This window comes from Fistularia commersonii, chromosome 11 (genome assembly GCF_037954325.1).
Source record: "Fistularia commersonii isolate RoL2024-O1a breed Wild chromosome 11, RoL_Fcom_v1.0, whole genome shotgun sequence".
Taxonomy (NCBI): Eukaryota; Metazoa; Chordata; class Actinopteri; order Syngnathiformes; family Fistulariidae; genus Fistularia; species Fistularia commersonii.
Genome location: NC_141294.1, coordinates 2078849 through 2093032, shown reverse-complemented (window position 1 = coordinate 2093032; position 14184 = coordinate 2078849).

Below are 14184 nucleotides of genomic sequence, written 5' to 3'. Positions count from 1 at the left end.
CTTGTAATGTTCCACGTTCTGTGGGTTTGACCTCAAACGTTTTCCTCCGATTGGTCAGAGCGCTCATTTGATGCTACCAGTCCACCTGGGGTTTGAGGGCTGAGCAGCTGCACTTTTGCTTCTGCCATTTGTTGCCTATTTCCAGTTTGTAAGATGAGCTGCCAGCATCAGGACATTCACAAAATGTTCTTTTTTAAAGTATTGTTTTATTTTTCACAAAGGTTGAAATGTCTCACTATACACTAAATAATGGGAATCAGTTGTTTCAATCGCTTCCACGGCCACAGGTGTATAAAATCAAGGGTTTGCAGACTGTTTTTACAAACATTTGTGAAAGAATGGGTCACTCAGTGAATTCCAGCGTGGAGCTGTGATAGGATGCCACCTGTGCCACAAATCCGGACGAGAAATTTCTAAATATTCCACAGTCAGCTGGATTATAAGACCGTTGGAAGTGTTTGGGAATGACGGCAACTCAGCCACAAAGTGTGAGGCCACGTAAAGTGACGGATGCTGATGCGCAGAGTCCCAAGGGGTCGCCCGCTTTCTGTTAGCGACCTCGAAACTTCACGTGGCCTTCAGATGAGCTGAAGAAGAGTGCGCAGAGAGCTTCATAGAGAGGCTTTCCATGGACGAGCAGCTGCATCCAAGCCTCGCGTCACCAAGTGCAATGCAAAGCGTCAACGTAAAGCACGCCGCAACTGGACTCTAGAGCTGTAAAGACGCCTTCTCTGGGGTGAATCGCACTTCTCCAGCTGGCAATCTGATGGACGAGTCTGGGTTTGGTGGTCGCCAGGAGAACGCTACTTGTCTGACTGCATCGAGCCAAAGGTGAAGTTTAGTGGAGTGGTCTTGTCTTTCAGGAACTGGGCTCGGCTCCTTAGTTCCGGTGAAAGGAACTCTGAAAGCCTCAGCAAGACATTTTGGACGATTCCATGCTCGCAACTTTGCGGGAACAGTTTGGAACTGACCCCTTCCTTTTCCAACATGACTGTGCACCAGTGCACAAAGCAACGTCCATAAAGACATGGATGACAGAGAACTTGACCAGCCTGGACAGAGTCCTGACCTCAAACCCAAAGAACACCTTTGGGACGAATCCGAGCGAAGACAGAGCCAGACCTTCTTGTCCAACATCAGCATGTGACCTCACAAATACGCCTCTGGAAGAATGGTCCAACATTCCCAGAAACACACTCCTGAAGCTGGTGGACGGTCGTCCCAGAAGCGTTGAAGCTGTTGGACCCACGTCATATTGAACCCTTTGGATTAGGAATGGGATGTCACTTAACCCTCGTGGGATATTAACATTGTGTTTACTCCTCTTGTCCTACGGGTCAAAAATGACCCATAAGACAATCTTTGTATTCTAGTGGTGTACAGCCCACATGGAAACATAAACAAAATAGAAGTATCATTTTTTTCTGATTATGGGGTCTCTTTAGGAAAAGTGATGAAATTTCAAGTCGGAAAAAAGATAGTTTAAGGTGTTTTTTCTCCAGCTAAACATGGTAGTGGGTCACTTTTGACCCGCAAGACAACACAAGGGTTAAGGTCATATGCGAGTCAAGGCGCGTAAGCAAGTACTTTTGGGCACTCGATGTATGCCAATAGGGAGATAAAATACGTTTTGTGAGCAGCTCAAGCGGTGGTTATGCGCAAGTCTGGGTCGTTTGGTTTCCTCTTTAGGCCGGTGATCACCCTGAAGTCAATTTGCCTCTGTGACGGCAATAAAATACCGAGAACCTGGACTGGCTGACACCTCATTTTTCACCCTGCATTGTGTTCTCCCTTTACTCCCAGAGCAACCTGGGGTTGTGACAATAATATGACAGCCTTAAAATAAATAATCCCTTCATACACATTTCCGGTATTTACGCTTTAAGAATTCTGGGATTCCTATAAGCTCCTCCTTTCAATATAGATTGAGATATTCATTCCAGTATTTTCAAACCATCAAAGTTACGGCAAAGCGAGAGGGGAAATTATTGGTATCTGTTGTGGTTCACCTTGAGGAAGAGAGCAAAACAAATAAGTTGTGGATGGATTCTGTTGATGACCTGGAGCGACCACACGTCTTCATCTATTGCACGCTTGACCAATAGGATGGAGGAACTGTTTTATCAAAAAAAAAAAAAAAAAAAGAAATATTCCTTTTATTTTGATGGTTTTATTTCTGAAACCAATGAATCTATATTCCCTTCAAATGCGATATAAACATTCACAAGGAGAGTAACGTTTAACAATTTTTTTGAAATTGTGTCCTAAGCGTTTTGGATTTGTTCCGGACCTCGTTCACGCCGTGACGACGCTTGGCCTCTGAGCCTGTCGGCTGCACACGAAGGAAAAAAAGCTGAGGAGCAACATCTAATCCAAAGAAACAAACCTGCAAGGCTCATTTTCTTTTCAATGAAGTCTGCCATTAATTTTCTCAGTGCCCCCATGCACTTTCTAAAACACTCAATGAGCACTTCCACTCAGTCCTGAAATTTCCTCTTCATTGTGCTGCTACTTGACAGCACAATCCAACCTGCATTTCAGTTTGTGAAACGTTGCAAACCTTAGCTGATCACTTTTTAAAAACAGAAAACGAATTCGGAACTTAAATGCTGCCAATGAACGCTGCTCAACCCCCTCCCAAAAAAAAAAAAAAATCAATACAAAGCATCAAGTGAATCCAGGCATGGGATCAGATAGATGCCTTGTCGTTTTTACAAAAACACAATACAGCATTTAATTTAACAGTTCTATTGATCGAGTATGGAAACGTCTGGTTCCCAATGCGTTCTACAAAGGATGAAACAATTCACAATCATTTTTTTAAATGTTAATGTTCCATTTCTGTAACATCGTAAGCTGACTTAACCTGTGATAGATCGCAATGAATAAACATTCAACCTGTTACATGAAAGTTTAGTTGTTTTTTTTTTTTTCTGGACTTAACAGTCTAATCCCATTAACATACAAAACACCTGTTTTCCACCTCAGTGATCGCTTGATAAGAAGCGTGTTAAAAATAGAGGCGGGAAGGCATCTATAAATACAAGCAGCAGGCAAGTATTGACCTACACGGGGTAATGTGGAGGTCAAAAGAAATAAAGTGTTATTTTTAGGGAGGGCACCATAATGTTTTGCATAAGGAATAAAAAGAAAATATTGGTTGCTGAAATTAATCAGAATTAAAAAAAAAAAAAAAAAGGCTGTTGCCTTTTGGTAAGGCGCGTTTGGCCGGTGGAAACTTCTGTTTCAACAAACTCCTTCCAAAGTATTGTGCTATTTTTCTTTCAACTCAATTTTCATTTAGTTTTTCTCTACATCTATATGAGATGATAATGGATAAATAAGTAGGAAATAGTGACGCAAAATTATAAAAGTACACTCCACATCAGTAATCTGGAAGGATATGATGCTTCTGTCCGGTGCCAGTACCAAACTCCTAGCGTCCAACCTCATTGTATTAGTTAAGAAATGACGGGAGCTCATTGTTTCGTAAAAATAAAATCTAAAGTCTTAATGAATAATCAATTTGCTCAATCTGGTATATAAGATAAGATCAACTTTATTGATCCCCGTTGGGGAAATTGTTTTGTCCCAGTAGAATTAACAGCTAAAAGAGTCAATAAATATGAATATAAATAGAGAGACAATTAGAAAAAGCAAAAGACGTCCACAAATAAATAAACAGTAGAGAGAACGACATCTAGAACACGGGTGTCAAACTCTGGCTTCTTATAATTGGCCCGCAAGATCATTTTAATATTATTATTACTAATGGCCCGTCGATATGAAGCGCTGATAACACAATACTACAGATCCCATAATGCAATGCTTCCGCTGCCCTGCCGCGCTTTTCCCGCGTTAGTCAAGTTTAGCTTCTGTTGATGAAAGTTATTGCAAAGATTGCCCCTCACCATCCCGAAGAGAAGAGCTAATTCTGAAAACAGAGAAAATAATGGACATTAAATCGGTGTGTGTATCTGTGTGAGAAGCTTTTCTTAGGGATCAAAATTGACAAAACAGCAAACAGGAGTCGTCCCACTGATGAGAACCTGCAGTCCATCCTGAGAATCTCCAAAACACACGACCTCATACCGAACATACGCCAACTTGCTTCCAAAAAAAGACGCCAGGTGTCCAACTGCGATCGGATGACATAAAAGCAAGGAAAACTGAATAATTTGATTTGTTATTGCTGAAACGCACACATTTTATGTATATTTCCAGGTTTTTTGGCATCTTTGTATTTCTAACTCGTATAATTTTGACAGATATTTTTATCAAGCGATATTTTCATCGAGAGCAAAATGTTTTGGAATATTTAAACGTTTATTTTTTATATACACTGACATAGAAGCAAAGGGGTTTGAACGTTATTTTGATGTTTTTAGTTGTTCATATTTCTAACTTGCATAATTTTACAAGATATATTTTTATGGCGAGTAAAATATTAAATAGAGCTTATTTAAGTTTAAGTTTATTCCGGAATAATATTTCTGTCTTTCTTTATCTATATTCATATTCCAAAAACATTTCGTTTTTGAGTTTTCGATAAATGTTTATCCTGTTCGGCCCCGAACCTAAAGTGTGTTTTGAATTTGGCCTCCTGCACAATTGAGTTTGACACCCCTGATCTAGGATAAAAATGGAGAAAAAAAATAAAAAGACATAAATAGAGTGACAATAGCAATGACAAGATTAATTTAACAGAAAAAAATAGAGTTTGGGGAAGGATTGTCCAGTAGCCCAGATAAGAAAATTTTGACAAAATTTCTCCATGACCTGGATGACTGAGAACCTCCACCGTCAATTCTATTGTTGATGGTGATGATGGTTAATCAGCTACTAGTGATCTAACATGTAACTTCATGCACTGACTAAATCTACTTACCGAATGCATGATGTGTAAACTGAATAGTTAAATATGGATTGAAATGCTAATCTGATCTCAAACTTAAAGAATATTCAGAGTGTTAAAGATAAAAGCAAAAAAAAAAGACCACACTCTGCTCATCCTGCCTAAAAAAAAACAAGAACTTGAACAAGAATAACACAATAAACCAGCAACGGCAATAAAGAAAAGATCTTTTCCTCAAACTCTCCACGGACAAAGCCGCGATTAAAGTAGTTCACCAGTTATTTGAAATAGTAGATACTTGATAAAATGTTAGCTTTCAATGATAAAAACTATATCACCATGGGAACCATGTCACAGAATGAGGTAAAAGAAAATCAGAATAGTCTTTCTAACCGAATCTCATCTACCTCAGGAGAAAGAAGCAGCTGAGAACAACCCCAACAAAACTATTAGGATTAATGATAGTTGTAATTCTTTGAACACGGGAAATGTATAAGTAATATTGGGGCTGTGAAACTTAAGCTCAGTTTAAAACATTGTATTGTATTTATAGAATTTGGTCAGACCATTCCATTTAGTGTGACCTGGCTCAAAATTTCAACAAATTACATCCTCCTAAATTGGTGTCACCCAAGCAACCACCAGCAATCCACGCCGCTCCAGCCCGGCTGGATGGACACGACTGCAAAATATGCAATGTATAAAATCAGGGTGTGCAGAAAATAAAAAAAAAATACAGACTAAAAAGAGCAGAAATACAAGTAGTCGCCACTGGAAAGCTACCATAATGGATGTAATACAGTTTAATAGTGCACACACTGTTTTCAATATGAAAACAATAGCTTTAAGAATTGCGCTGCCATATTATCCTTGAACAGGTGTTAAATGCACTGCGCTTCACAGAGGCGCAACATCATTTCTGCGCATCCTCAGTTTTTGTTTGCTAGCATTTTGAAAAATCCCAACCCCCAAATATCAGCATTTGGGGTTGTTGTTGCTGTCGCGTAGCATGGAAGACGATAACAAAGATGATGCTGAGCAGAAAAGACACTTAACTGTTTTTCAGTTTTCACCTCATCTCTACTTTTATAAAACAAAATCCAGAGCTCAGCAGTAAACAGGAAATGAAAAAGCCAGAGCAATATTGACAAACCAGCAAGTAGCATTCACTGCAGTTTCAACTACTTTAAACTTCTGAAACATCAGCTGAAAGACAGTACTTGAATGCAGCATTGTAATGTTTTTTAGCTATTTTTGAAGCTAATTTACAAAGAAAATGCCGATACTAGTGCCTCATGTAAGCGCTGTATCAGTAAATAGTGCAGGGGATGGGTGTTCTGTGTGGACTCCTCATTCATTTGTGAGAAAACTATCAAATAAATTTCTTAATAACCCAAAAAATAAAATACGAGGACGTGAATCCAGGCGTAGCAGTTTTGCCAATCACAGTATCCAGAGCAAGGGGATGCGAGGGAAAACCGATACGAGTTGAAAAGATGGTCCGTTTATGTGCCCGGTGACATAAAATCATACCAAACGTCAATTCTTTTTTCATTCCAATGTGTTTGCTAAAAAAAACGCTTTACAAGGTGGCATTTTGTGAAACCCCAAGATACGGGAGGCTATTCCTGTTTGTCCTTCATGCTCCAACCATAATTTAAAGAAGTTGCAATCACAATTCATTTCAACGTGTATTTGTATATAGTTTGTATTTTTCACATAATAAGGCGCACTTAAACTACATTTTCTCAAAAATCGGTGCCTTATAATTCAGTGCGCCTCATGTATGAATTCGTGTTGTGCTTACTGACATCCAACCAATTTCATGTGATGCACTGAATTTAAAAAAATCTGTCAAAACGTTTCCGATCGCAGTTGAAAAATACTTTTTCATGACATTGTAATATTTTGAGATAGGATTATTGAGTTTTCTTAAGATGGAGCCATAATCAGCAATATTAAAATAATAAAAGCCTCTAATATTTAAGTTGATTTGTAATGAATCCAGAATATATGACATTTTTGTTTTTGTAATTGCATTACAGAGGATAAAGAACTTTATCACAATATTCTTATTTTCTGAGACAGTCCTGTATGTGTATATATATATATATATATATATATATATATACACTGCTCCAAAAAATTAAGGGAACACTAAAATAACACATTTCTATTCTTATGAAATATTCTATTCTCTATTCTTTCTATTTCTATTCTTATGAGATATTCTTATGAAATATATCTTATGAATATTCTCATGCTGATCACAACAAAATCCCACAAAAATGATCAATGGAAATCCAAAGTAGGAACCCATGGAGGTCTGGATTTGGGGTCACACTCCAAATGAAAGTAGAAAAACACACGATAGACTGATCCAACTTTGATATAATGTCCTTAAAACGAGTCAAAATGGATCAGTGTTCCTTCCTAAGTGGACAGTTTGATTTCATGGAGTTACATTGTGTGTTTGAAGAAATCCCTTTATTTTTTCTGAGCGGTACATAAATCTGACTGTGATGACGTCAGTGCCTCACCATGGCTGGTGAGGCACTGACGTCATCACAGTCAGATTTACAAACATATGAACCCTGGAGTAGCTTATTCACCACTTTATTGCCAGCAGTTGACGTGTTGTGTATAAAATATCATATCAGCATTCTTTACATATACAAACTGTAGCATAAAAAAGCATATGTAAAAAAAACGTTATTATCTCTTACCTTCACTTAAAAATGAAATCCACGCGGCGCTCCTTCTGAAGCATCGATAAGTTGCTTGTAGAAATCTTGCGTTTCTTCCTTCAGTTTTAAAAGTCTCTCTGTCTCCATGGAAATCCTTGCCAGTGAAAACGGTCGAACTTGATCGGTCCTGTTCCGATTTTTGTTTTGAGTCTTTTCGGTGCCGAGAATGAGCGTTCCGCCGATGCTGTCGTAGCCGGAACGGTGACCGCCGGCTGGAGCAACTTTGTCGCCGTAGGAATAGTTTGGATAAAATCCTTCTGGGCCAAAAAGTTGAAAAGAAGCCCAGAAGATTTACATTCATCCCTCACCGTTTGTGAGCTATACAGCCATGAGATCGGCAAAAAATAACACGATGGCTGCACTTGACTTGCTAACTGTTTACTGAAGCTTGCTATTGCTAATGATATTATTCTGTAGCCGAGTCGTAAGAAGGATAGCATGAGGCACCGTCACTGCGTGCCTCACTTAATGTCTCTTCGCAGTCGTTTTGATTACGAGAAACACGTTACAGTTGTTGACGAAAAACATTCGACACATCAGCTAAACAATGGAAATTGAATTCATCTATTAAAAGTTGTTGTTTTTTTTTTTTTATAGTGACATCCTCCGTGCATAGCATGCGAGCACAGTTAGCAGAATCAGTGCGCAATCCATAGTGGGCTCAGCTGGTTGCTGCGTCACCGCACTTAAATGTGCACGGTAAATGTGATTTTTTTTTTTAGCGATTTTGAAAAAAAAAACTAAAAATGGGTGAAGCTACGTGGAAAATAGCTTTATATTATAGATCACTGAATAAATAAAACAATTTAATTCATTTTTTCATTTTGCATTTTTTTTCTATCCATGATGACAGGTGAGGCCCGGCCTCCCCTGCCTCTCCTGACGGCACTTTATACAAGTGTGTGTCTACTTAATTTAACCGGGCACAAAAATAAACATCGTCTGGATTAATATTGTTTTTTTCCAAGACAGATGCAACCATGAAAGCAGCGCAACGTGTTTTGAGAAAATATTACATAAACTGTCAAACATCACAACTGTGCCAATGATCGCAGCTTCTGGCCGGCAGGTAAAGTTACCGGACAGACATTGCATTTAAGAATTTTAAAACGGTTGCATAAACGTAGGGAGTTTCTCTCTCCATCCTTCAGAATTGATATGAACTCCCTCAGATCCGATAGTTTCAGACCAGTCTGAGAATTATTCCATGAGGGAGCAGCATCTTTTTTTTCTCACTCTCTGGACCTACATCTGCAAAATAGACTGACAGCAAATGCCACATTGATTTTCATTTTTACGCATGTAGGTTGACAGATAAGGAGAAACTAGGCCGAGGATAGTTTTATACCCAGAAATTGGGCAATGCAAAGTTGCAAACAAATACACACATACACACAAATAATTCTAAAGCATATTTCCATCTGCCATGATTAAAATTATTCATGTTGACCTGCTGGATATTCCAAACAAAAACACCCGGCCGTCTCAGTACCACATTATCTTTTCCAAATCCGAGCACGCGGACAAATCGGAGAGCAGATCTCGGCACCAGCAGAACTCCGAGGCGCCGTCAGATGACAATCGAAACTGAGAGTTTCGAGAACCCAAAGTGATTGCAATCAGGTTTGTTAAAATAGCAAAATCACTTACACCTTAAAAATAATAAAAAAAAAATACACTTGACTTCATTGTGCATGTTGAGCAAATAATGGCAATTTAAAAAAATATGCTTGGGGAAAAAAATTCACTGCCCACTCAGGGATTGGTACTGGATCAAAAATACGGACAAAACAAAGATTTGAAAAATACTTGAACTCTATCCTTTTGAAACATGTATTGTTTTGAATCTACAGGACTGTCTCAGAAAATTAGAATATTGTGATCAAGTTCTTTATATTCTGTAATGCAATTGAAAAATCAAAAATTCCTTTTTATGATATTCTAATATTTTGAGATAGGATTTTTGAGTTTTCTTAAGATGCAAGCCATAATCAGCAATATTAAAATAATAAAAGGCTTGCAATATTTCAGTCTATTTGTAATGATTTCAGGATGTATGACATTTTGTTTTTGTAATTGCATTACAGAAGATAAAGAACTTTATCACAATATTCAAATTTTCTGAGACAGTCCTGTACACACTGGGAACACTGAAGAGTGAGAAATGTGAGAAAATGAGAAATCACCTCGACTTGAATGACTGAAAACCTCCACAGAAACGAGGATTTAGATATTAGACCTTGTCTCTCCACATTATTTGGTCTATTTTCTTGTTCTTTCCATGTTCTGTTTGTCTCGTTGCTCCTCTGTATTTATACTGCTCAAAACAAAACAAAAAACACTTAAACAACGTAATGTAACTCCAAGTCAATCATGCTTCAAACTGCAACACAGATTCATTTTGACTTGTTTTAAGGACATTATATCACACTTGAATCAGCCTGTTGTGTGTTTTTCCACTAACATTGTGAGTGTGACTCCAAATCCAGACCTCCATGGGTTCATACATTTGATTTCCATTAATCATTTGTTTGCGATTTTGTCGTCAGCACATTCAACTATGTAAAGAACAAAGTATTTCATAAGAATAATTCATTCATTCAGATTGTGGATGTGTTATTTTAGTGTTCCCTTTATTTTTTGGAGCAGTGTATATTGTTTCTTCGAATCCTCTGATTATTAATGTTCAGTTCCTTATTTACATATCAAGTGTATCTGTTTTATTTTGGTCCCCATCTCGGAACAAGATGAAGATAAGAAAAGAAAAATAGAAAGAAATATATATATTTCATAAGAGTCGCTTTTTTTGTAATCTCTAAATACTTCCTCAAGGTTCCTGTTGGACAGCAGGTGTGAAGAATCGCATGATCGTACCTTTTCAAATGGTTACATTTTTGTCAAGCATGTGGAAAAGAGCGGATTGCGGCTCGAAACGTCGTGCTAAAATAAATGATCTTTGCTTTGGAGACGTCTTGGGATTGTGTATATTTTTCAAACCTTAGATTAAAAAACTATGAAACGCAATATTGTTGCAGTTCTTTGGATGTAAAAAGTAGAATATTTGACAGGATGCCACTAGGATTAGTAAGTCGCATGCAGCTTGGTGATCACCCAAAGTAATCCAACACATTCACGGTAAGGGTGACGGAAACCTGAAATATCAGCGGGGATCTGCTTTACCGAGCCTTCTTAGGTTCTCCCTCTCGGTCCGCCATTCTCATTTGGCTCAATCTAAATGTTAACGTTTTATCTAACCCAATGTCATCTTGATGCCTTCTCTGTTGTTTCTTTTCCCCTGCAGGTGGGGATGTCCTGTCAGGTTACCTCTTTACTTTGTGAGTCGAATAAGAAAAAAGAAAAAACCACGCTAATTCTTCCCATTTTCCAGGAATGGATGCTTGACCACTTCTTTCATGGCACCCTACCTGGAGTTCTGCATGTTTACCCTTTCCCCCTCGCTGGCCTCCTCGTGATGAGCTCCAGCGTGACCCACAGCTTGTCTTGGAGGAAGATAAGATAAGATAAGATAAGATAAGATAAGATAAGATAAGATAAGATAAGATAAGATAAGATAAGATAAGATAAGATAAGATAAAATAAGATAAGATAAGATAAGATAAGATAAGATAAGATAAGATAAGATAAGAAGAAATGAGACAAGATAAGAAGAGATGAGAAGAGACATGATGAGATGAGACAAGATAAGATAAGATAAGATAAGATAAGATAAGATAAGATAAGATAAGATAAGATAAGATAAGATAAGATAAGAAGAAATGAGACAAGATAAGATAAGAGATGAGAAGAGACATGATGAGACGAGATAAGATAAGACAAGATGAGATAAGATAAGATAAGATAAGATAAGATAAGATAAGATAAGATAAGATAAGATAAGATAAGATAAGATAAGATAAGATAAGATAAGATAAGAAGAAATGAGATAAGATAAGAGATGAGAAGAGACATGATGAGACGAGATAAGATAAGATAAGATAAGATGAGATGAGATAAGATAAGATAAGATAAGATAAGATAAGATAAGATAAGATAAGATAAGATAAGATAAGATAAGATAAGATAAGATAAGATAAGAAGAAATGAGACAAGATAAGAGATGAGAAGACACATGATGAGACGAGATAAGATAAGATAAGATAAGATGAGAATAGATGAGACAAGACAAGACAAGATAAAATAAGACAAGATTAGATAAACTTCATTGATCCCCACAGGGGAAATTTCTTCGTCACAGCAGCGTAACAGTTATAAATGTCAAAAAATGAAAAGAAGTGAAATGAATATGAACATAAATATAAATAGAGATACAGAAGACAGAAGATAGCAAGACATCCATGAATAAATAGACAGCAGCAACAACAACAACAACAACAACAACATCAGCAATAATAATGGACAACATAAAGGAACAGTGAAGGTGAAAAATATAACAGTGTAAATAGAGTGACACTAGAAATGAATAAAATAAATAAAAATAGGCAGGATGTGTGCAGGCTGGGACCAACAAGGATAAGTAAGACGGCAGAGTTAAGGCGTGACATGTGGACGGGTGAGGTCGTGAGATGGTGGAAGCAGCACAGCTGCATTCAGGTCAGACTTGTGTGACGTCCAGATAAAACAGTATTTCTTGGTCCATCCTTATCCGTCCGTCGAGAAGACCTCACCGAGCTTTTCGGTCGGGAATCTGAATGTTCGACTCCTCCTGTGAATGCAATTCTGTGTCCCGGAGGTCGGAGACGCTTGAGTGTCTCCACTTTCCTGTAGATAGACTTGAGGATTTGCAATATCACCCAAGTGTTCAGCTGTCTTGTTACAAGAGAGTTTTTGGCAGTTAAATTTGGCCCATCAGAAGAGAATACGCGGACCGAATTACGAGCGGAGACCACGAGTTCTAGATTCCTGTCATTCTGTCCGTGTCTTGTCACAACCCTGCCATCTGAATTGTTCTCAGTTCTTAAAATGCATTTTTCCAATCCGCGAAAACTTCTGTCACATCCCTGCACATCCATGCGATGCATATCCTCATAGCGTCAACCTTTTCAGTATCTATAAACTCATCATTCAGGCTTTGGATGGGTAGTTTTATATTCTTCAGTCATCTTTTTTGAAATGACATCTTGTTTTTCTCTCTCCTCAATCATAAACACGGGAAAATGAACGGCAACCGCAACGTCCATTCCTGTTCATTAATCATCGCTTGTTGTTGTTTTTGTGTAATTGTGACGATAAGACATCGGTATCTACAAGCATGACCGACGTGGATATTGTTTAAAAAAGAAATTGCTCTTGTTTTCTTTTCTGTGTGGAGTTTCTCCCCATGTCTCTGCAGGTTTCCTCCCACACACATGCACGGAATCGCATTCGGATACATGAACGAGGTCAAGAGTGATCAAATTAGCACAATATCAGCCAAGAGAGGTTGTCCTCGGGGTCTAACATGGCGGTCCTCCACACGTGTGTGTTTCTATTCATATGATTTATTCATGTATTGTATTTTTCTTCCATGTCCTGAGCCGTGATCAGCTTCAGAAGCAGGCTTGTCAAACTCATTTTCACCACATCAGCATCATGGATGCCCTTAAAGGCCCACATGGAACGATAACAGTATAAATAATACCAAATTTCATGCAAAATAAGTGGAAGTGAAGTAACTCTGAATTTGTGACTCATTCAAATCCAAAATGATACATATTGTCAACCTCTTAAAATAATCATTTTTTTACAATTTTTTTTTTTTTTTGCCTAAATCATCTCCTCATGATACTGAGCACCTCCAGCAAAATTGCTAACATCCTCAGTTAAACAGATTGTGCCGATCAACCCTTTTAGTAGAAATTGGTTCATTTTTTTGTGTTTCCTGAAAAATATGAAAAAATAATTTCGGCAATTATTTTAAGAGGGTGATGATATGGATTTGCATAGATGTAAAAAAAAAAAAGATGTTTACTAGTTGCTCTGTTTCAGCATCAATCCTTTTATGTTGTCAGGTTCAGAAACCCAGATTTCTCAATCAATGATCAAACTATCCAAGCGAATAGATAACTATCATCCAACACTAGTTATGACATGAACTTGGTGATGAGGACACACTGCGATCTAATGCTGAGAGGTCGTCACGTTAAGGGTAACATAATCGGCATGAATTGTAGGAATAGTAGTTTCTGGTCAATGCACGCGTTTGACTTGTTTATTTTAAGACAATCTGAAATTTTAAGACGTTCTCACGGGCCGCATAAAATGACTCGGCGGCCCACATTTGGCCCGCGAGCCTTGAGTTTGACACATGTGCTCTAAAACAGCGGTACTGGTCCGTGGATCCTCCCAAGAAATGATTAATTATCTCTGTTGGATTTACTATCCGAGTCTGGACAATCTTTATTTTAAAAAACCTTTTATTCGTAAAAATCTCGGCATCATGTTGGTCACTTGGAAGGCGAAAAGGCCCAGTGAAGAGGCAGAAGAAGAGGTTACAACTTCCAAGAAAAAGCAAGCATTTAACTGACAGGAGTTCTGCTTGAAATATAGATTCACTGAGCCGCTCTGCAAAATATGCTCTCTGAT